General features: G+C 40.8%; 1 long non-coding RNA gene across 1 annotated transcript; it reads right to left on the bottom strand.

The window, feature by feature from the left end:
* Positions 1-20,307: 20,307 nt before the first annotated feature.
* LOC103885515 lies at positions 20,308-21,997 on the bottom strand. The gene is made up of 2 exons (XR_648634.4): positions 21,556-21,997; positions 20,308-20,787 (listed from the first exon to the last, which is right to left on the bottom strand). It is a non-coding gene; the product is annotated as an uncharacterized LOC103885515 (long non-coding RNA).
* Between the last annotated feature and the right edge of the window lie 779 nt (positions 21,998-22,776).

Genomic DNA, 22,776 nt, shown 5'->3' with positions numbered 1-22,776 from the left:
TTTGCAACCCTGGGATCGGGAGATACCCTCATGAGCCCACTCCACCAGGGCCTTGGGTCCAACACACACAGGACTATGTGGAGTCTCCACAGAGCAGCTGCTCAAGCATGCACAGAGACCCAGGAGCTTTACATACTCCAGCCCTGGGATCCCAGATAAAGGTGACTGCAACTCAGGCAAGGTGGGAGGTTTGTACATACCCCTAGGAAGGGGCCTGAAGCTGGGGCCAAGCAGTCTTGGTCTGCGGGCTCCACTTCCACTGGCACTTCACAAGATAAAACCCATTGGTTTGGAATTCTAGCCAGTCACTGGCAATAGGGTGAAGCCTGCCTGAGATGGGATGGATCCCCCAGGGGGAGGAGTAGGCCACCATCTTTGCTGTTTGGACAACTAGGCTATTCCAGTTTGCGGGCCTTGGATAGTACAGATAGTCTGGATAAGGAAAGAGTGCCCCCCTTCACTTCCCTTGCAACACAACTGCTTTACCAAAATGAGGGCAGACTGCTTCTTTAAGTGGGACCCTGATCCATTCCTCCTCACTGGGCAGGACCTCCCAGCTGGGGCCTCCAGCCAACCCTGCCTGCTCTGTCCCTGGGACAGAGGGAGTGCCCAGCAGGAGAGGCAAGCTACCACCTTTGTTGTTTAGATGGCTCAGCCATTCCAGCCTGCTGGCTTTGGAGAGTCCAAACAGTCCAGACAAGGAGGGGACCCCCTAGCACAGCACAGCTGCTTTACCAAAATGTGGCCAGACTGCTTCTTTAAGTGGAAGTCTGATCCATTCCTCCTCACTGGGCAGGATCTCCCAGCCAGGGCCTCCAGCTACCTCCAACTCTGGTCTTTCTGGGATGAAATGTCTAGGGTGAGGGGGCAAGTTGCTACCTTTGTTTTTGGATTACTTGCCTGTTCTAGACTGTGGGCTTTGGAGAGTCTAAGTCGACCACCCAGCACTGTGAGGCTGTTTTGTTGAGGCATGACCAGACCACTTCTTTAAATGGGACTCCAATCCATTCCTCCTTGCTGGGTGGGTCCTCCCAGTCAGGGCCTCTAGACACCCCTACCTGTGTTCTGCAGCTGACAGAATCCTAATTTCTCCTGGGATGGAGTGCCCAGGGAGTGGAGTGGGCTGCTGCCTTTGCTATTTGAGTGTCTCAGCTAGTCCAGCTTGTGGGCCTTGGAGAGCCAGAACTGATTGAGGTTGGGGCAGAGGTTGAAGGGATCCCCAACAGCACAGCTGCTCTACCAAAATGCAGCCAGACTGCTTCTTTAAGCAGGTCCCTGATCCCATTCCTCCTAACAGGGTGAGACCTCCCAACTGGGGTCTCCAGCCACCTCCTACAGATGTGTTTGGGCTGGCAACAGGTCAGTACCCCCCAGCCACTACAAAAACACACTTAAGTACACAGACCAGTGACAATATGAAGCAATCACATAAACAAGTCTGCAAAAAAACCAGCTAGCTTCATGATAATAGGATCAAATCCACACATAACAATAGTAACCTTAAATGTAAGTGTGCTAAATGCTCCAATTAAAGGACACAGAGTGGGGAGCTGGATAAAGAACCAAGACCCATCAGTATGCTGTCTTCAAGAGACCCATCTCACATGCAAAGATGCACATAGGCTCAAAATGAAGGGATGGAGAAAAACTTACACGCAAGTGGAAAGCAGAAAAAAGGGGGGATGCAATCTTAGTTTCTGACAAAACAGACTTTAAACCAACAAAGATTAAAAAAAGACAAAGAAGGGCATTACCTAATGGTAAGGAGTTCAATTCAACAAGAAGAGCTAACTATCCTACATATATATGCACCCAATATAGAAGCACCCAGATTCATAAAGCAAGTTCTTAGAGCCCTTCAAAGAGACTTAAACTCTAAAAAATAATAGTGGGAAAATATAACACCCCACTGACAATATTAGACAACTCACTAAGACAGAAAATTAATAAAGATATTCAGGACCTGAACTCAGCTCTAGGTCAGGTGGATCTGATGAATACATCAAGGCAGAAAATTAACAAAGATATTCAAGACCTGAACTCAGCTCTGGATCAAGTGGACCTGATGGATATCTGTTGCACTCTCCACCCAAAAACAACAGAATATACATTCTTTTTATCACCACATGACACCCTAAAATTGATCACATAGCCTCAGCAAAGGCAAAAGAACTGAAATCATAACAAAAATTCTCTCAAACCACAGTGCAATCAAATTAGAACTCAAGATTAAGCAATTCACTCACAACCATAAAACTACGTGGAAATTGAACAGCCTGCCCCTGAATAACTTTTTGGTAAATCATGAAATTCATGTATAAATCAAGAAGTTCTTTGAAACTAATGAGAACAAAGAAGCAATGTACCAGAATCTCTGGGATGTAGTTAAAGTAGTGTTAAGAGGGAAATTTGTAGCACCAAATGCCCAAATAAAAATATCTAGAGACTCATCTTAACAACCTAACATCACAACTAAAAGAACTAGAGAACCAAGAGCAAACAAACCCCAAAGCTAGCAGAAGACAAGAAATAACAGAGATAAGAGCTGAACTGAAGGAGATAGAGACATGACAAACCATTTAAAAGATCAATTAATCCAGGAACTGGTTTTCTGAAAAAATTAATAAAATAGGTAGACCACTAGCTAGACAAATAAAAAAGAAAAGAGCGAAGATTCAAATAAACACAATTGGAAATGATAAGGAGGATATCACCACTGACCCCACACAAATACAAACAACCATCAGAGAATATTATAAACACCTATATGCACATAAACTAGAAAATCTAGAAGAAATGGATAAATTCCTGGATACATACACCCTCCCAAGACTGAACCAGGAAGACATTGAATCCCTGAAAAGACCAATAGTGAGTTCTGAAACTGAGGCAGTAATAAATAGCTTAACAACCAATAAAGCCCAGGACCAGATGGATTCATGGCTAAATTCATGAATTTAGAATTCATGGCTAAATTCTATCAGAGGTACAAAAATGAGCTGGTACCACTCCTATTGAAACTATTCCAAAAACTTGAAAAGAAGGGACTCCTCTTTAACTCATTCTATGAGGCCAGCATCATCTTGATACCAAAACCTGGCAGATATACAACAAAAAAAGAAAAGGTCAGGCCAATATTCTTGATGAACGTCAATGCAAAAGTCCTCAACAAAATACTGGCAAACCAAATCCAGCAACACATCAAAAAGCTTATCCACCATGATCAAGTTGGCTGCATCCCCGGGATGCGAGGTTGGTTCAACATACACAAATCAATAAATGTGATTCATCACATCAACAGAACTAACAACAAAACTCACATTTTTATCTCAATGTATGCAGAAAAGGCCTTTGATAAAATTCAACATCTCTTCACGTTAAAACTCTCAGTAAACTAGGTATTGAAGGAAGATACCTTAAAATAGTAAGAGCCATCTATGACAAACTCACGGCCAATATCATACTGAATGGGCAAAAGTTGGGAGCATTTTCCTTGGAAACCAACCCAAGACAAGGATGCCCTCTCTCACCACTCCTATTCAACACAATATTGGAGGTTCTGGCCAGGGTGATCAGGGAAGAAAAAGAAATAAAGGACATTCAAATAGGAAGAGAGGAAGTCCACTATCTTTGTTTGCAGATGACATAATCTTATATCTAGAAAACCCCATCATCTCAGCCCAAACACTTCTTAAGCTGACGGGCAACGTCAGCAAAGTCTCAGGTTACAAAATCAATATGCAAAAATTGCTAGCATTTCTATACACCAACAGGTAAGGCAAGAGCCAAATCATGAATGAACTCCTATTCACAATTGCTACAAAAAGAACAAAATACCTGGAAATACAGCTAACAAGGGAAGTGAAAGATCACTTCAAGGAGAACTACAAACGACTGCTCAAAGAAATCAGAGATGAACAAACAAATGGAAAAACATTGCATGTTCATGGATAGGAAGAGTCAATATTGTGAAAATGGCCATACTGCCCAAAGCAATTTATAGGTTCAATGCATTTGCATTAAACTACCATTGACATTCTTCACAGAATTAGAAAAAATGATTTTAAAATTCATATGGAACCCAAAAGCCCAAATAGCCAAGGAAATCCTAAGCAAAAAGAACAAGGCTACAAAAAGGCATTATGCTACCTGAGTTCAAACTATACCACAGGGCTACAGTAACCAAAACAGCATGCTACTTGTACAAAGACAGACACATAAACCAATGGAACAGAATAGAGAACCCAGAAACAAGACTGTACACATACCACCATCTGATCTTTGACAAACCTGACAAGAACAAGCAATGGGGAAAGAATTCCCTATTTAATAAATGGTGCTGGGAGAACTGGCTAGCCATATGCAGAATATTGAAACTGGACTCCTTCCTTACACCATATACAAAAATTAACTCAAGATGGATTAAACACTTAAATGTAAAACTCAAAATTATAAAAACCCTAGAAGAAAACCTAGGCAATGCCATTCAGGATATAGGCATAGGCAAAGTTTTCATGACAAAGACGCCAAAAGCAATTGCAACCAAAGCAAAAATTGACAAATGGGATCGAATTAAACTAAGGAGTTCCTGCCTGGCAAAGGAAACTATCAACATAATGAGCAGATAACTTACAGAATGGGAGAAAGTTCTTGTAACCTATGCATCTGACAAAAGTCTAATATCCAGCATCTATAAGGAACTTATTGCACATTTACAAGAAAAAAGCAGACAACCCCATTAAAAAGTGGGCAAAGGACATGAACAGGCACTTCTCAAAAGAAGACATACATGTGGCCAGTAAACATATGGGAAAAAGCTCAACTTCACTGATCATTAGAGAAATGCAGATCAAAGCCACAATGAGATACCATCTCACACCAGTCAAAATGGCAATTATTAAAAAGTCAAAAAGTAACAGATACTGGAAAGGCTGCAGAGAAAAAGGTTTATACACTATTGATGGGAGCGTAAATTTGTTCAACCATTGTGGAAGACAGTGTGGTGATTCCTCAAAGACTAAAGACAGAAATACCATTCGACCCAGCAATCCCAATACTGTGTATATACTCAGAAGAATATAAATCATTCTGTTATAAAGACACATGCATCTCTATGTTCACTGCAGCACTATTCACAATAGCAAATATATGGGATCATCCTATATACCCATCAGTGATAAACTGGGTAAAGAAAATGTGGTACATATACACCACAGAATACTTTGCAGCCATAAAAAGGAATGAGATCCTGTCCTTTGCAGGGAAATGGATGGATCTGGAGGCCATTATCTTCAGCAAACTAATGCAGGAACAGAAAATCAAATACCACATGTTCTCACTTATAAATGAGAGTTAAATGATGAGAACACATGGACATATGGGAGGGAACGACACATACTAAAGCCTGTTGGAGGGTGGTGGGTGAGAGGAGGGATAGGATCAGGAAGAATAGCTAGCAGATGCTGGGCTTAATACCTAAGTGATGGGATGATCTGTGTGGTAAACCACCATGGAACATGTTTACCTATGTAACAAACCTACACATCCTGCACCTGTACCTCTGAACTTAAAGGTTGGAAAAAAGGAGATTGTTGTATAGTGCTGCTATATAGCACTTAAAAATCAATTAATTAAATGCCAACTGCATCCCACTATGAAGAAAGAACATTCTACCATGTACCAGTCTTATTTATTTAATAAATTAATAACTGTAGTGAAATCCTAGAGCATATAAGTTTCAATATATTGTAATATTCTAAAAACCAAGCAAGCAAGAGGATCCACTGTCATCTCTAAGCTGTGTTGAAAGCCATTCTTCTTTCAGGTCCATCATGTACAATAGGTAATAAGTGATCTCCTAACTGCAGGCTGATAGAACCAGTGCCAGCCTGCATGTTATGTAGAAGTAAAGCTTAATTTCTTTCTCAACTTTAATATAAAATCAAAATAAAAGATGTTCTGGTTTATTTTCTTCCTGTACTCCAGTACTGCACATCCATTGAGGTTCTTAGGCCCTATCAAATGTCTTGTCTTTTCTGGGCCACTGTTCTGATTTTTAAAATGAAGGAAATGGGTAAGATTATGTGTTTGAGACTTTCCTACTCTGACATTCTAGGATTCTTTTAGTTTTTTAACATAATAGGATCAACTAGCAAAAACCTGTGGTATTAGGACACTGGATGAATGAGTTTTGATGAGGGAAGTGGGTGTAACAGAAGCACTATTGAATATAGATGTGCTATGCACAGTAGCCATAGGTGGGAAAGGGTGTTGGAGTAAGTGGTAAACATAAAGAAGTAAGGACAAGATGATCCTGGAGACACTGCTCATGTTTCTGACCTTGGACAGGCTATTTTTACTTCTGGGCCTTGGTGACCTCATAGTAAAATGGAGTGGAAAAGGGAAGTAGATTATCTTTTTATTTTTTAAAATTACACTTTAAGTTCTAGGGTATATGTGCACAATGTACAGGTTTGTTACATATATATACATGTGCCACGTTGGTGTGCTGCATCCATTAACTTGTCATTTACATTAGGAATATCTCCTAATGCTATCCCTCCCCCCTCCCCCAACCCCACAGCAGGCCATGGTGTGTGATGTTCCCCACCCTGTGTCCAGGTGTTCTCATTGTTTAATTCCCACCTATGAGTGAGAACATGTGGTGTTTGGTTTTCTGTCCTTGCAATGGTTTGCTCAGAATGATGGTTTCCAGCTTCATCCATGTCCCTGCAAAGGATATGAACTCATCCTTTTTTATGGCTGCATAGTATTCCATGGTGTTCAGGTCTCTTTCAGCTGTAAAGGACCCCATCTGTAGGGTAGTAGGAAGAATAGAGAATGCTACAGAAAAGGCATCCCTCACACTGGAGTCCAGGGTCCGCTTCTCAGTGCTGGTGAAGTGACTTTGATCAGAACTGTAGCTTCTTGGGCCTGGAGGACCTTTCCACAGTGGCAGCATATTGTGACTGCGAGGGCAGCCTCTAGGTTTGAAATGCCCCAGCTCTGTCACTTATTACTGATGTGGTAAGTTTTTTAGCCTATCCGTGTCTAATTTTCATCATTTGCAAAAGAGTGGCAATAATAGAACTTCCCTATTGAGGTTGCTGAGGGGATAAAACTAAACAAAATGATACCAAATGAAGAGTTTAACACAGTTCCTGGCATATGGTATATGTTTAATAAAAAGCTAATTGTCCCTGTAGTTCTTATCATACTTCCCTCCTTCTACCTGAAGGAAACCAGGAGGTTTTTTGGTCAACCCCAAACTCAGGCCTACCAAACAAAAGCAATAACTTTGAACTAAATTTGCAGAAATAGAAAAGCCTTTTTCCTCACTAAATCTGTCTTCAAGCCCCATGAGCCATCAACTCTTCCAGTTTATTTCTTCCAATTTTTTATGCCAGTCCTTAAATATTCCTTTTTCCTTCATCCCAGCAAATGCCACCTCTTTGCACTGAACAAATCTCAGTGCCAAATACAACAAACTGTTTTCTTTTCTTTCTTTTTAAAGAATAGATTGAAGCTGGTTTGAAGCAGAACTATTAGTCTGTTAGAGCTTAGAATTTGCAAGTGTAAATCTCTTTCATAGCCAGATGTGTAAGGCCAAAAAGATAAGGGTGTTAGGAGGTGCATTTCCGTGTTGGAAATATCCTGGGATTAATTTGATGCCACTTGTTAATAGCATACTATTTCTTCACTCTCAGCCATGTTGTTATTGCTCAGTTGGCCAACTTGATGTCTTAAAATCAAACTCTTGTTAAAAAAATGGGATAAGGAATTAAATATTGACACTTCTAAATCACCTTCTAATAAGCATATGAAATACTTTTGGCCACCTTTTTGGAAGATGAAAGGCTTTCTGAGAAAGAGGACAGTAACAGAGGACTTGAATTCAGGAGGTTGCTTCTGCAATGAGCGCAGTTGAGTTGTTCAGTTAGGAGTGGACTATGGAGACTGAGTAGGTGCCCAAGGTCACCAGCCTAGGGGAGAGGGCAACTTCAGAAAATCATCCAAAATGCTGTCTGAAAATATGTCAGAATAACTCTTCATGAATAAGCTTTGATTGGCCTGTTTTGTTTTCTCTTTCTCAAATTGGCATATGCACACTTTCAGGGGTATATGGTGCTGCACCCAAGAGGCATGTGACATTGCAGAATAAATATGCCATATCCTGTAGTACCAGTCGGTTTTGGCACTCCCACCTCCTTTAAAGATTAAAATTAAAAAGATGTAATTTGGAAACTGTTTTGCAAATTTAGAGGTTAGAAACACAGGACTTATGATTAGGCAAAACTGCATGAAATCCTGGCTTTAACAGTTGTGAGCTTCAGTGAGTGACTTAACTTCTCTAAATCTCAATTTCACCATGAGTGGGATGAAGGTAATAATATCTGCTTCACAGGATTATAATGAATACCAAATGGAATTAAGTTTACCTCTTAGCACATGCCTAATACATGTAAGTGCTTAGCAAGTGGGGACTATTATAGGCTCTTGGTAAGAGCAGAGTTAATTTGGTTGCAATCAACTCAGTCCAGCTCAGCTAAGGATGGTTTATTGTAAAAATACAACAAGCAATCTCAAAGGCAACCAAAGAAGGAAATACATCCAGCTGGTTTTGTAGGGGCTTACCTGGAAAGTGTGGAACCAGTGACTCCTTCATTATGCTTTTCTATATGCCTTTATTCCATTGGTCTCTAAGTGTATATGTCAGTTAAATCTCCTCTGCCACTTGGGATATTTTGTTGGAAAAGCTTGAAAGAGTTTGAGCGTGCTCCTAACAGTGGATACAAAGAAGAGCAATTATGTATTGTCAGAGCTGAAGAGTCTCAGATACCATCTGGACCCTGGATGGCAGTGACATAGCACAAGGACACATTTCTCATCCCACTTATGCCCATGGCAGACATCACCAATCAATCCTAATAGTGTTTTGTGCTGAGATCAGAGTTGGACTCATAAGCTTTCTCAGCATTGCATGTCCAGGCTTTCACAGACAGCCACTACCAAATGAAATGAGAAGACTCATGAAATGAAACTGATCTTCCATTCTTCACCCAACCACTTTTTAAAAAAAATAAATGAAAACTGAAGTTCAGAGAAAGAATATGACTAGCCACAGGTCATATGGCTGAGCTAGAATCAGAACCAAACATTCTTTAGTGTAGAGGATAAAACTATCCCATGAGAGAATCAGAATGCAACAAAAGTACCAAGCCAGTGGGTGCTGGAAGACTTTGGGGAGATGTTAGAGCAAAGATTTGATCTATCTGGACATAAGAGGAATTGAATAGGCAGAAAGAAGAGAGAGCAGTATTCATAATGACATACAGGATTGTTGGGGAGAGACTGGGGAACCTGGGTCCTTGAAGTAAGATTCTTCTGTAAGCTGCCATAGAGAGGTGTCTGCAAAGCTGCTCTCCTGTCCTGATATTTGCCACAGGAGTAATGATCATCACACTGTCTCTGCATACAGGCAAAAAAAAAAAAAAAAAAAAAAAAAAAGCTTTCCTACACAGGGCAGCAGCTGTCTACTGATGGTTGTTCTCATAACAATCTACCTGGCTTCTTATTACTAATTAGATTAATGACATTGACATTGCATAAGAGATTGATGGCTGCATTCAAGAAAATGTTTTCCATTTTTAAGCACCTTTTTTTGCTACAAGTAGAGACAACACTGACAGGAAGACAGAGTTCCATCTGCATTTGGTGAACCACTTCAGAGAGAGGCACACACGCTTCTCTTCTCCCTTTAATTGAGACCAAGGCTATGTTTTGTTGGCTTGTGATCTCCATTTTAAAAAGTCTGCATATTTTAGAAATTCTTCACTACTGCAAAAGTTCTGTCTGAACCGATTAATTGGGATTTTCAGAGACAATTTCTGCTCTGGGTTGGACACTTTAGCAAAATCTCTGAGAGATGATTTGTAGTAAAGCCCAGTTGAGTTTCAAGCCCAACCAGCTGTTTGACCTCAAGCACTCTGAGGTCATACAGCCTCAGTTTCACCCTCTGTACAAGGTGGATGACATGAATACTGACCTTACAGTGTTTGAGGATTCAGTGGAACAATCCATGGAATATTCAGCAAGGTGCTGGATACACAGTAGACCCTTCATAAATGATAGCTATTAGATTTTTATAATTAATTTGTAATTAGAATGTTATCTTGACACTCCATGATTCTTTGATCTCCTACACCCAAATGCTTGATGAATTTCATTTAATTATTTCTGAGAAAAGACAACAGCAGGTATTTTTCATTTTTACACTATTCTTCATTCCTGAAAGGTAGATGGTGGCATTCGGTGAGTGTGCCTTGGGCAGCAAAGGAAGGAACAAATCTGAAAATGGGACACTTTAAGGCCAGCTAGCTCTAGTGCAACTCTTCTACAAATGAAGAGCCCAGAGCCCAGAGATGCCAAGTGACTTTCCCAAAGACACACAGCAAGTTTGTTACAGAAAAAAAGAGAGGAAGCAGGTGAGAAATCAAGGGCTGCCTGCATTTGAAACCATAATGCCTTTTGTTTTGTTCTACTGCCTGGCAGTTAGTTCAGGCCCTTGTGGGAGGAGGAAGAATCAGAGGACCTGAATTCGGGTCCAGACTGCCAGTTAGTAGCTACATGACCTTGAAGCTATCCCTGAGCCTCAGTTCTCTCATTAGCAAACAAGAATAATAAGGATATAGTTTCATAAGGCTGTCCATGAATTAAATGAGGTAATATATGTGAGATGGCTCAAGACGGTGTATGATACATGGTGAGCGCTTAATAAACATCGACAGTGATAACAATGATGGCATTGATAGCATACAGAAAAATTAGAACTGAGCGGGTCAAAAACAATCCAGGCAGTAGGTCCAGGCAGAGGTGGGCAAGGGTGGAAATGCTTGTAACTGTGTACAACTGCAGCCGGGCAGGCTACAGGGGGATGGGATACTGTATGTGTGGCATGGAGTTTGGGGGAGGGTACTGGGTTAAGGAAGTGTGAAAAAGTCACTTGGGTAGCTTGCTTCTCCTCTTTTGAGTCTCTGTTCCCTGTGCAGTCAAAGGGAGTGCATGGTATTCGTTTGTGAACTGCTGACCATGCCCTTGCTTCATGCTGGGCATGCTGGGCTAGGTGTGGGAAACAGTTGGTGTCCTGGTTCTCCTTCAGTGTTCGGCAGAACAGTCTTGACTGTGCTCACCACATGGAGACACTGTGAGGACTAGTGCTGTGATGCTTGCAGAAATTGGGAGGATTAGCAATTAAAATTAAAATTACAAGTTTAACTGTAAATTCAACTTGTGTTCTAAAAGGAACAGCACCACCACATGAAAAAAGATTGTTCTGCCATAAGAGACCCCTAACCATACTTATTAGAAAGAACAGAGAGTATGTGAATGGACCAAGTGCTGACGTGTGAAAGTACTTAAGAACAACTCTAATTACCTTTGTTTTAGGGAGTATCAAGATGGTGCCCCCTTGGGGAGAGGAGCAGTGAAGTAGAAAAGAGGTTACAGATGCTAATAGAGGAGGTGGCAAGATGCCCAAGATAAATTCCACCTTCTTCACTTGCTTGTTCAGGGCCATGTCAGCCTCAGTGAAGTATATATTATTTTCCAATTTTACAACCCATTATCCTTCTGTTTTTCTTTTCCTTTCTGGTTTTCCATTCTTCTGTGTTCAATAAAACCCTCTAGCACTTGCTGTCATGGGAACATTGGCTGTTAGTCAAATCCTTCTTCCCTTCAGGGAAACAAAAGCAAATCAATATATGATATTAAATAACCTAGAAGACCCTAGTGATTTAACACATCCTATAAATGTCAGCCATCCCTGTAGCTGTAGATGGTCTCACTCTTCACATCTGTCATTTTTTTTTCTTTATTATTATACTTTAAGTTCTAGGGTAAATGTGCACAACGTGCAGGTTTGTTACATATGTATACACGTGCCATGTTGGTGTGCTGTACGCATTAACTCGTCATTTACATTAGGTACATCTCCTAATGCTATCCCTCCCCTCTGTCCCCTCCCCACAATAGGCCCTGGTGTGTGATGTTCCCCTTCCTGTGTCCAAGTGATCTCATTGTTCAATTCCCACCCATGAGTGAGAACATGCGGTGTTTGGTTTTCTGTTCTTGTGATAGTTTGCTGAGAATGATGGTTTCTAGCTGCATCCATGTCCCTACAAAGGACACAAACTCATCCTTTCTTATGGCTGCACAGTGTTCCATGGTGTATATGTGCCACATTTTCTTAATCCAGTCTGTCACTGATGGACATTTGGGTTGATTCCAAGTCTTTGTTATTGTGAATAGTGCGCAGTAAACATACACGGGCATGTCTCTTTATAGCAGCATGATTTATAATCCTTTGGGTATATACCCAGTATTGGGAGGCTGGGTCAAATGGTATTTCTAGTTCTAGATCCTTGAGGAATCGCCACACTGTTTTCCACAATGGTTGAACTAGTTTACAATCCCACCAACAGTGTAAAAGTGTTCGTTCCTATTTCTCCACGTCCTCTCCAGCACCTGTTGTTTCCTGACTTTTTAATGATTGCCATTCTAACTGGTGTGAGATGGTATCTCATTGTGGTTTTGATTTGCATTTCTCTGATGGCGAATGATGATGAGCATTTTTTCATGTGTCTGTTGGCTGTATGAATGTCTTCTTTTGAGAAGTGTCTGTTCATATCCTTTGCCCACTTTTTGATGGGGTTGTTTGCTTTTTCTTGTAAATTTGTTTGAGTTCTTTGTAGGTTCTGGATATTAGCCCTTTGTCAGATGAGTAGATTGCAAAAATGTTCTCCTATTCTGCAGGTTGCCTGTTCACTCTGATGGTAGTTTCTTTTGCTGTGCAGAAGCTCTTTAGTTTAATTAGATCCCATTTGTCAATTTTGGTTTTTGTTGCCATTGCTTTTGGTGGTTTGGACATGAAATCGTTGCCTATGCCTATGTCCTGAATGATATTCCCTAGGTTTTCTTGTAGGGTTTTTATGTTTTTAGGTCTAACATTTAAGTATCTAATCCATCTTGAATTAATTTTCGTATAAGGAGTAAGGAAAGGATCCAGTTTCAGCTTTCTACTTACGGCTAGCCAATTTTCCCAGTACCATTTATTAAATAGGGAATCCTTTCCCCATTTCTTGTTTTTCTCAGGTTTGTCAAAGATCAGATGGCTGTAGATGTGTGGTATTATTTCTGAGGACTTTGTTCTGTTCCCTTGGTCTATATCTCTGTTTTGGTACCAGTACCATGCCGTTTTGGTTACTGTAGCCTTGTAGTATAGTTTGAAGTCAGGTAGCGTGATGCCTCCAGCTTTGTTCTTTTGGCTTAGGATTATCTTGGCAATACGGGCTCTTTTTTGGTTCCATATGAACTTTAAAGTAATTTTTTCCAATTCTGTGAAGAAAGGCATTGGTAGCTTAATGGGGATGGCATTGAATCTATAAATTACCTTGGGCAGTATGGCCATTTTCACGATATTGATTCTTCCTATCCATGAGCATGGTATGTTCTTCCATTTGTTTGTGTCCTCTTTTATTTCACTGAACAGGGGTTTCTAGTTCTCCTTGAAGAGGTCCTTTACATCCCTTGTAAATTGAATTCCTAGGTATTTTATTCTCTTTGAAGCAATTGTGAATGGAAGTTCATTCATGGTTTGGCTCTCTGTTTGTCTGTTACTGGTGTATAAGAATACTTGTGATTTTTGCACATTGGTTTTGTATCCTGAGACTTTGCTGAAGTTGCTTATCAGCTTAAGGAGATTTTGGGCTGAGACAATGGGGTTTTCTAAATATACAATCATGTCATCTGCAAACAGGGACAATTTGACTTCTTCTTTCCCTAACTGAATACCCTTGATTTCTTTCTCTTGCCTGATTGCCCTAGCCAGAACTTCCAACACTATGTTGAATAGGAGTGGTGAGAGAGGGCATCCCTGTCTTGTGCCAGTTTTCAAAGGGAATGCTTCTAGTTTTTGCCCATTCAGTATGATATTGGCTGTGGGTTTGTCATAAATAGCTCTTATTATTTTGAGATACGTTCCATCAATACCGAATTTATTGAGAGTTTTTAGCATGAAGGGCTGTTGAATTTTGTCAAAGACTTTTTCTGCATCTATTGAGATAATCATGTAGTGTTTGTCTTCAGTTCTGTTTATATGCTGGATTATGTTTATTGATTTGCGTATGTTGAACCAGCCTTGCATCCCAGGGATGAAGCCCACTTGATCATGGTGGATAAGCTTTTTGATGTGCTACTGGATTCGGTTTGCCAGGATTTTATTGAGGATTTTTGCATCAATGTTCATCAGGGATATTGGTCTAAAATTCGCTTTTTTTGTTGTGTCTCTGCCAGACTTTGGTATCAGGATGATGTTGGCCTCCTAAAATGAGTTAGGGAGGATTCCCTCTTTTTCTATTGATTGGAATAGTTTCAGAAGGAATGGTACCAGCTCCTCCTTGTACCTTTGGTAGAATTTGGCTGTGAATCTGTCTGGTCCTGGACCTTTTTTGGTTGGTAGGCTATTAATTATTGCCTCAATTTCAGAGCCTGCTATTGGTCTATTCAGGGATTCAACTTCTTCCTGGTTTAGTCTTGGGAGAGTGTAAGTGTCCAGGAAATTATCCATTTCTTCTAGATTTTCTAGTTTATTTGCGTAGAGGTGTTTATAGTGTTCTCTGATGGTAGTTTGTATTTCTGTGGGGTCAGTGGTGATATCCCCTTTATCATTTTTTATTGCATCTATTTAATTCTTCTCTTTTTTCTTCTTTATTAGTCTTGCTAGCGGTCTATCAATTTTGTTGCTCTTTTCAAGAAACCATCTCCTGGATTCATTGATTTTTTGGAGGGTTTTTTATGTCTCTATGTCCTTCAGTTCTGCTCTGCTCTTAGTTATTTCTTGCCTGCTGCTAGCTTTTGAATGTGTTTGCTCTTGCTTCTCTAGTTCTTTTAATTGTGATGTTAGGGTGTCAATTTTAGATCTTTCCTGCTTTCTCTTGTGGGCATTTAGTGCTATAAATTTCCCTCTACACACTGCTTTAAATGTGTCCCAGAGATTCTGGTATGTTGTATCTTTGTTCTCATTGGTTTCAAAGAACATCTTTATTTCTGCCTTCATTTCGTTATGCACCCAGTAGTCATTCAGGAGCAGATTATTCAGTTTCCATGTAGTTGAGCGGTTTTGATTGAGTTTCTTAGTCCTGAGTTCTAGTTTGATTGCACTGTGATCTGAGAGACAGTTTGTTGTAATTTCTGTTCTTTTACATTTGCTGAGGAGTGCTTTACTTCCAACTATGTGGTCAATTTTGGAATAAGTGTGATGTGGTGCTGAGAAGAATGTATATTCTGTTGATTTGGGGTGGAGAGTTCTGTAGATATCTATTAGGTCTGCTTGGTGCAGAGTTGAGTTCAATTCCTGGATATCCTTGTTAGCTTTCTGTCTGATTGATCTGTCTAATGTGTTAGACTCCCATACAATAATAATGGGAGATTTTGACAGTGGGGTGTTAAAATCTCCCATTATTATTGTATGGGAGTCTAAGTCTCTTTGTAAGTCTCTAAGGACTTGCTTTATGAATCTGGGTGCTCCTGTATTGGATGCATATATATTTAGGACAGTTAGCTCTTCTTGGTGAATTGATCCCTTTACAATTATGTAATGGCCTTCTTTGTCTCTTTTGATTGTTGATGGTTTAAAGTCTGTTTTATCAGAGACTAGGATTGCAACCCCTGCTTTTTTTTGTTTTCCATTTGCTTGGTAGGTCTTCCTCCATCCCTTTATTTTGAGCCTATGTGTGTCTCTGCATGTGAGATGGGTCTCCTGAATACAGCAAACTAATGGGTCTTGACTCTTTATCCAATTTGCCAGTCTGTGTCTTTTAATTGGACCATTTAGTCCATTTACATTTAAGATTAATATTGTTGTGTGTGAACTTGATCCCATCATTATGATATTAGCTGGTTATTTGGCCCATTGGTTGATGCAGTTTCTTCCTAGCATTGATGGTCTTTATATTTTGGCATGGTTTTGCAATGGTTGGTACTGGTTGTTCCTTTCCATGTTTAGTGCTTCCTTCAGGATCTCTTGTAGGGCAGGCCTCGTGGTGACAAAATCTCTAAGCATTTGCTTGTTTGTAAAAGATTTTATTTCTCCTTCACTTATGAAACTTAGTTTGGCTGGATGTGAAATTCTGGATTGAAAATTCTTTTCTTTAAGAATGTTGATTTTGGCCCCCACTCTCTTCTGGCTTGGAGAGTTTCTGCTGAGAGATCTGCTGTTAGTCTGATGGGCTTCCCTATGTGGGTAACCCGACCATTCTTTCTGGCTGCCCTTAACATTTTTTCCTTCATTTCAACTTTGGTGAATCTGATAATTATGCGGCTTGGAGTTGCTCTTCTTGAGGAGTATCTTTGTGGCATTCTCTGTATTTCCTGAATATGAATGTTGGCCTGCCTTACTAGGTTGGGGAAGTTCTCCTGGATGATATCCTGCAGAGTGTTTTCCAACTTGTTTCCATTTTCCCTGTCACTTTCAGGCACACCAATCAGACATAGATTTGGTCTTTGCACATAATCCCACATTTCTTGGAGGCTTTGTTCATTTCTTTTTACTCTTTTTTCTCTACATTTCTCTTCTCACTTCGTTTCATTCATTTGATCTTCAATCACTGATACTCTTTCTTCCAGTTGATCAAGTTAGTTACTGAAGCTTGTGCATTTGTCACATAGTTCTCATGTTATGGTTTTCATTTCTATCAGTTCTTTTAAGGTCTTCTCTGCATTGATTATTCTAGTTATCCATTCATCCATTCTTTTTTCAAGGTTTTTAGTTTCTTTGCACTGGTTATGTAGTTCCTCCTTTAGCTCTGAGAAGGTTGATCGACTGAAGCCTCCTCTCAACTCATCAAAGTCATTCTCTGTCCAGCTTTGTTCCGTTGCTGGCGATGAGCTGCATTCCTTTGGAGGGGGAGATGCGCTCTGATTTTTTGAATTTCCAGCTTTTCTGCCCTGCTTTTCCCCTATCTTTGTGGTTTTATCTGCCTTTGGTATTTGATGATGGTGACGTACTGATGGCGTTTTGGTGTGGGTGTCCTTTCTGTTTGTTAGTTTTCCTTCTAACAGTCAGGACCCTCAGCTGCAGGTCTGTTGGAGTTTGCTTGAGGTCCACTCCAGACCCTGTTTGCCTGGGTATCAGCAATGGAGGCTGCAGAAGATAGAATATTGCTGCACAGCGAGTGTTGCTGTCTGATTCTAGCTCTGGAAGCTTCGTCTCAGGGTGTACCCAGCCATGTGAGGTATGATGTGTCGGTCTGCAACTAGTGGGGGATGTCTCCCAGTTAGTCTACTCAGGGGTCAGGAACCCACTTGAGCAGGCAGTCTGTCCATTCTCAGATCTCAACCTCCGTGCTGGGAGATCCACTGCTCTCTTCAAAGCTGTCAGACAGGGACTTTTACATCTGCAGGGGTTTCTGCTGCTTTTTGTTTAGCTATGCCCTGTCCCCAGAGGTGGAGTCTACAGAGGCAGGCAGGGCTCCTTGAGCTGCAGTGGGCTCCACCCAATTCGAACTTCCCTGAGGCTTTGTTTATCTATTGAAGCCTCAGCAATGGCGGGTGCCCCTCCCCCAGCCTCCCTGCTGCCTTGCAGTTAGATCTCCGACTGCTGTGCTAGCAATGAGGGAGGCTCTGTGGGGGTGGGACCCTCTGGTCCAGGTGTGAGATATAATCTCCTGGTGTGCTGTTTGCTAAGACCCTTGGTAAAGCACAGTATTAGGGTGGGAGTTACCCGATTTTCCAGGTGTTGTGTGTCTCAATTTCCCTTGGTGAGGAAAAGGAATTCCCTTCCCCCTTGCGCTTCCCAGGTGAGATGATGCTTTGCCCAGCTTCAGCTCTTGCTGGTCGGGCTGCACCTGTGGACCAGCATCAACTGTCTGACATGCCCCAGTGAGATGAACCCAGTACCTCAGTTGAAAATGCAGAAATCACCCATTTTCTGTGTCACTCATGCTGGGAGCTGGAGGCTGGAGTTGTTCCTATTGGGCCATCTTGGGTGCCCAGCCACATCTGTCATTTCCTCTCTCTTCTCCCAGATGCCTCTTGATGTCTGCCTTGGACAGGGTTGGGTTGGCAAGGACAAAATAAGCTTGGAGGAAAGAATAAGAGGGAGAATGGTCTTTATCACTAAAGATGTTCAAAGAGAGGCCTAATGACCTTCCTGTGTGGGACAGTGGGTCATTCAGGGTTCTTTCAATTGTAAGTGACAGAAAAACCTATCTCAAGTAGGTAAAAAGAAAGTTTAATGGCTTAGACCATTTAAAGTCAAGGGATAGGCTGGTTTCAGGAATGATTTGATGCCAGTGGGAACCACTTTATTTCTTTCCTTCTCTTGGTCCTACTTTGTTTTTGTTTGTTTGTTTAAGCTTGCTTTTAGGTTCCAAGATGAGAGCAGAAACTTAAGACCTACCATCTTCTCAGCTTCCTACCCAGCAGAGAAGAGCATCTAACTCCTCTCTAACATTCTCTGCAAAAGGCAATTTCTTTTATTAACTCTGCCTGAGACATGTGTCCATTCCTGAGCCAATCGCTATGTCAAGGAGGGATAGGATAGTCTGATTGGTTTAGGTCTCACTTCAATGATCTGTACCTGAAATTAGGGGTGGAACTCTCCCCAAAGCCTATTGGCTGAAAGTGGTGGAGAATATGGTTTTTAGGGGAAACATCAAGGTACATGACTCAGTAGAATAGGAAATGGGTGGAGGACGTCTCAAGTCATAGAGGCTGTGACCATTCTGCTGCTTTGTAGGACCTGTGTTCAGGCAGAATATCTAGAGAGGATCAGGTTATATTCTGTGTATATGACTTAGGGTTGCAAACCACTGAAGGTATTTGTCATTGATAAGAGCTATGATGCTGTTATCTTAGAACCTGGTGATCAAGTGGAGGCCCAGAGATGGGGAAGGCTTGTCCAAGCTCACCCAGCATCTGAGTGGCAGAGCTGGAATGAGGATAAAGCCTGCTGGTTCTCAGCCTGGATTTTTCTCCTCTATTCTGGGTGACTCTGTCCATCTCCCCAGTCAGCTACCAGAAGGGCTATTCACCTAGCTGAGTCCTACTGCAATGGGGACTGCTGCTTGCTTTGTCAAGGAGGGGATTAATGGTAACACTAGATCCACAACAAGAGTGTGAAATCATTGCAATCAATTGTAGCCTTTTAGTACCTTCTGATTGAAAGGCAGGGGAAATGGTGAAAGGAAAAGGTCAGGAGAGAAGTGGCATCATTTCAGGGAGAGAAGTATAGGTATTTCTCTTTTTCTTCTTATCTGTTTACTCCTTCTGTCTACCCCACTCAGGGACAGCCTTATGGAGTGTAGAAAGAGGCAGTATAGGACAGAGAAATGGGCACTGGCTTGGAGTCCAGAAACCTAGGCCTTATCTCTGCTCTGCTCTGTGACTGGGTAATTCTGGCCCTCCTCTCTGAGCCTGTTTCCCCATTTAATCAAATGAGGCAGCTGAATGACAGAGCTCATCAATTACTGTGTATTCTCTCATTCTATTTGGAGTGGTCGCTAATGTGAACAGCACATGGCTCTGTTTTTCTTTGTCATTGTTATATCCCATAGAACCTGGGACCAGGGCTCACAGAATACAAGTGCAGGGGGTGCTACCTCCTCTTGGAGGTGGGCAATGTGGCAACTTATGAGTCCCTAGCACTTAGTAAGTACTCAATAAATATTTGTAGAATGAACGGATGTGAGCAGATGTCACATAGGACCCAATGAGAATTGTTCCACTCTTATAATGTCACTTATTCAGGTCTTGAAAGCCCTTTCTACTTAAATCTTCTTTTAAAATGCAAACCATTTCAGGGCTGTTTGGATTTTAAATTTTAAATAAATGACATCTTTTGATTGAAAGAAAGCATGGGGTCCAGATTAGGGATGTGGAGTGAGGGAGACTGTGGAGAATAGGTAGAGGGAGAGAAGAAATGACTGAGCAGAGGATTCCCAAGGCCAAAAGCTTGGATATGGTATAAAAATTGCATTCCTGAACAATTAAAGAAAATGATGAAATCTTTCAAGCATCCAAAATGAATTGACAATATAGTACACCCTTAAAATTTACTACCAAGTTTGAGAAATAAAATATTACACATAAAAATAAGACTCTTTTGTGGCCTTTCTCCATCTTTTTCCATTCCCAGAGCTAACTGTGATCTTCCCCAAATGCTTTTACATTTATTACATATATATGCATGTATAAACCGAATATAAAATTTACATATGGTATAGCTTTATAGAAATGGAGTCATACTGTATCTTTTTTCAATTTACCTTTTTCTTTTAATATTGCTTTTGACATGCATCCATGCTGAAACATACATTTCTAGTTGATTCATTTTAAAATGTGGTAATTCCTTGAATGATGATAATTTGCAGTTACTTTTAATTTTCTTGTTGATGGATGTTTGGGTTGTTTCTGAGTTTTTGCCATAACCAACATCCTGTGATAAACTTCCATGTAAGTACCTACTTGCTACACGTGCATCAGGTTTTCTGGTGCATATCATTCTTCACCTAAGAATGAGCTAGGACACGCTGTAGTCACATCTTCAATATTATTAAATGTTGAGACAAGTTTCTAAAGGGTTGCTACCAATTTGTACCCCATAAGGCAGTGTGTGATGCTGGCCAGTCCTGTGAAATACAGAGTCCCACTTCTTCATGCCATGACCAAGGCCTGGACTCCTATTCAAACACCAACAGTCTTCTTGACACAGATTGTTTATGAGGAGGAAAGCTGGAAGGAACAATTTTGGGGGGCAATTAATTTGAGTTAGATACAAATATATATATTTTTTAAAGTTAGTACTATGTAGACTTTAAAATCTGATGGGTTTTAATCCTGGCTCTGTCGTTTCCTAGTTATATAGCTTTACACATGATAGTTTGCCTCTCTGTGCCTAGTTTTTCTATGTCAAATGAAAAATAGTGTTGACATCATGGGTTATTTGAAGTATCAGATGAGCCACTACTTGTGACACACTCAGCACAGTATATGGCCTAGTCCATAGTAAGTGATCAATATGTGAGAGACATTAGCATTATTGTAGGTCATGTTTCCTTGGCATTACCATCTTTTTCTTCCTTGAAGATTCCTTTCTCAGCTGAGAAGCTCATGTTGAAATTTTTTTTTTCTATGCTGAACAAACTGCATGAACTAAGCAGCATTCAATTTTTTATTTCATTTTTAGCTGTCAAAGCCATCTGGGACTGCTAACCAGCTTCTGACTAGCAGAAGGAACAGTACTGATACACCGAGTTGATGTAATTTCAACCCAAAACAAGGAAACTTGGTTTTTAGTTAGCCAATGTGGCTTCATCACATGTAAATGTGTGGCTTTCATTACGTTTTTAGAAATGTTGTTTCTAACCATTGACTACCCATCATGGACTCTAGACTGTGACTCCTGATCTAGCCCTACCTCTTTTTTCCCAGATGGGAGAATGGGTACCCAAAGAAAAGCAGGACATTTCTAATGGTTCCTTCATGGAGACAGTTACTCACTTAGTGGCCAAGTCTGGTCTTGGTTCACATACATGACTAATTAGAAGAGGAGTATCTGGTTATCTATTGCTGCATAATAAGTGTCCCCAAATTTCAGTGACTCAAAGCCACAGTTTATCTTCTTTCATGTTTCTGTGGGTTGATTGGGCTCAGCTGGGTGGATCTCATGCGGGCTTGCTGGTGAGGTTGCAGTCAGATGGTGGCCGGGACGCAGTCATCTGAAGGCTCCACTGGGCTGGGCATCCAAGATGGTTGCCTCCCATGACTGACAGTTGAAGCTGGCAGTTGACAAGAGTGCTTCCACAGGGTCTCTCCATGTGGTCGTGCATGTCACAGCATGTTGGCTGGGTTCTCAGAGGGAGCATCGCAAAATTGAGTGGTCCAAAAAAGGAAGCAGAAGCCACCTGACTGGTTGAGGGCTGATTCCAGAACTGACACCCCTTCTGCCATATTCTACTGGTCCTTGTAGTCACAGGCCCACCAACATTCTAGGAGATCAAGTAGATGTCACTTCCTGATGGATGGGTGGGGGTTGGGGGGGCAAAATCACATTGCATAACTGTCTTTGGAAATGGGAGAAAAACTTCTGTCATGGCATCTTTATTTCCCCTTCCTCCCAAGAATTTGCAAACGTCTGTGGTAACCTGCTGAGTGATATAAATGACATTGTGGCTTTTCTTCCCCAACTCTGTCAGCCCTGGGGGCAGGAGGGAGATGCATGCCAGTTGAAAGAATCATGGAAAGTGTGAAAAACCTTTCCCTGTCTGGCAAAACAGGAATATTAAATATTTTTAAAAAATACCTTACTGGAACAACCATGCTCATACTCATAAAAATGAAATTATTTTTAAACTTGTTTTAGAAAATGTTCATAATAAAACATCCTGTACTTGAATTATTAAAAACAATGTTGAGTAAAGAATTGCTTAATTTAGTAAATAATTCTAAAGCAAGTCATTATTTTCTCCAAAGTTGAATTTGCTAAAAGCACTCCAAGAATTTTATTACAAGCATGACTGCATAATGTAATTGTGTAATTAGTAATACATCTGACACTGTTGGAAAGATTTAGTTTTACTTGGGGCAGGAACAAAATGTAGTTCTTATTTTTTAAGACTGCTTGAGGGACACTGCCTTGTTTTGCTGGTGGAGATTTTTTGTCTGTCTTAAAGATATATTGTATGATTGAGGTAATAGAGAAAATAACCAACATTTATTAAT

This window comes from Papio anubis, chromosome 5, assembly GCF_008728515.1.
Source record: "Papio anubis isolate 15944 chromosome 5, Panubis1.0, whole genome shotgun sequence".
Taxonomy (NCBI): domain Eukaryota; kingdom Metazoa; phylum Chordata; class Mammalia; order Primates; family Cercopithecidae; genus Papio; species Papio anubis.
This window is presented reverse-complemented; position numbering and strand designations above follow the sequence as displayed.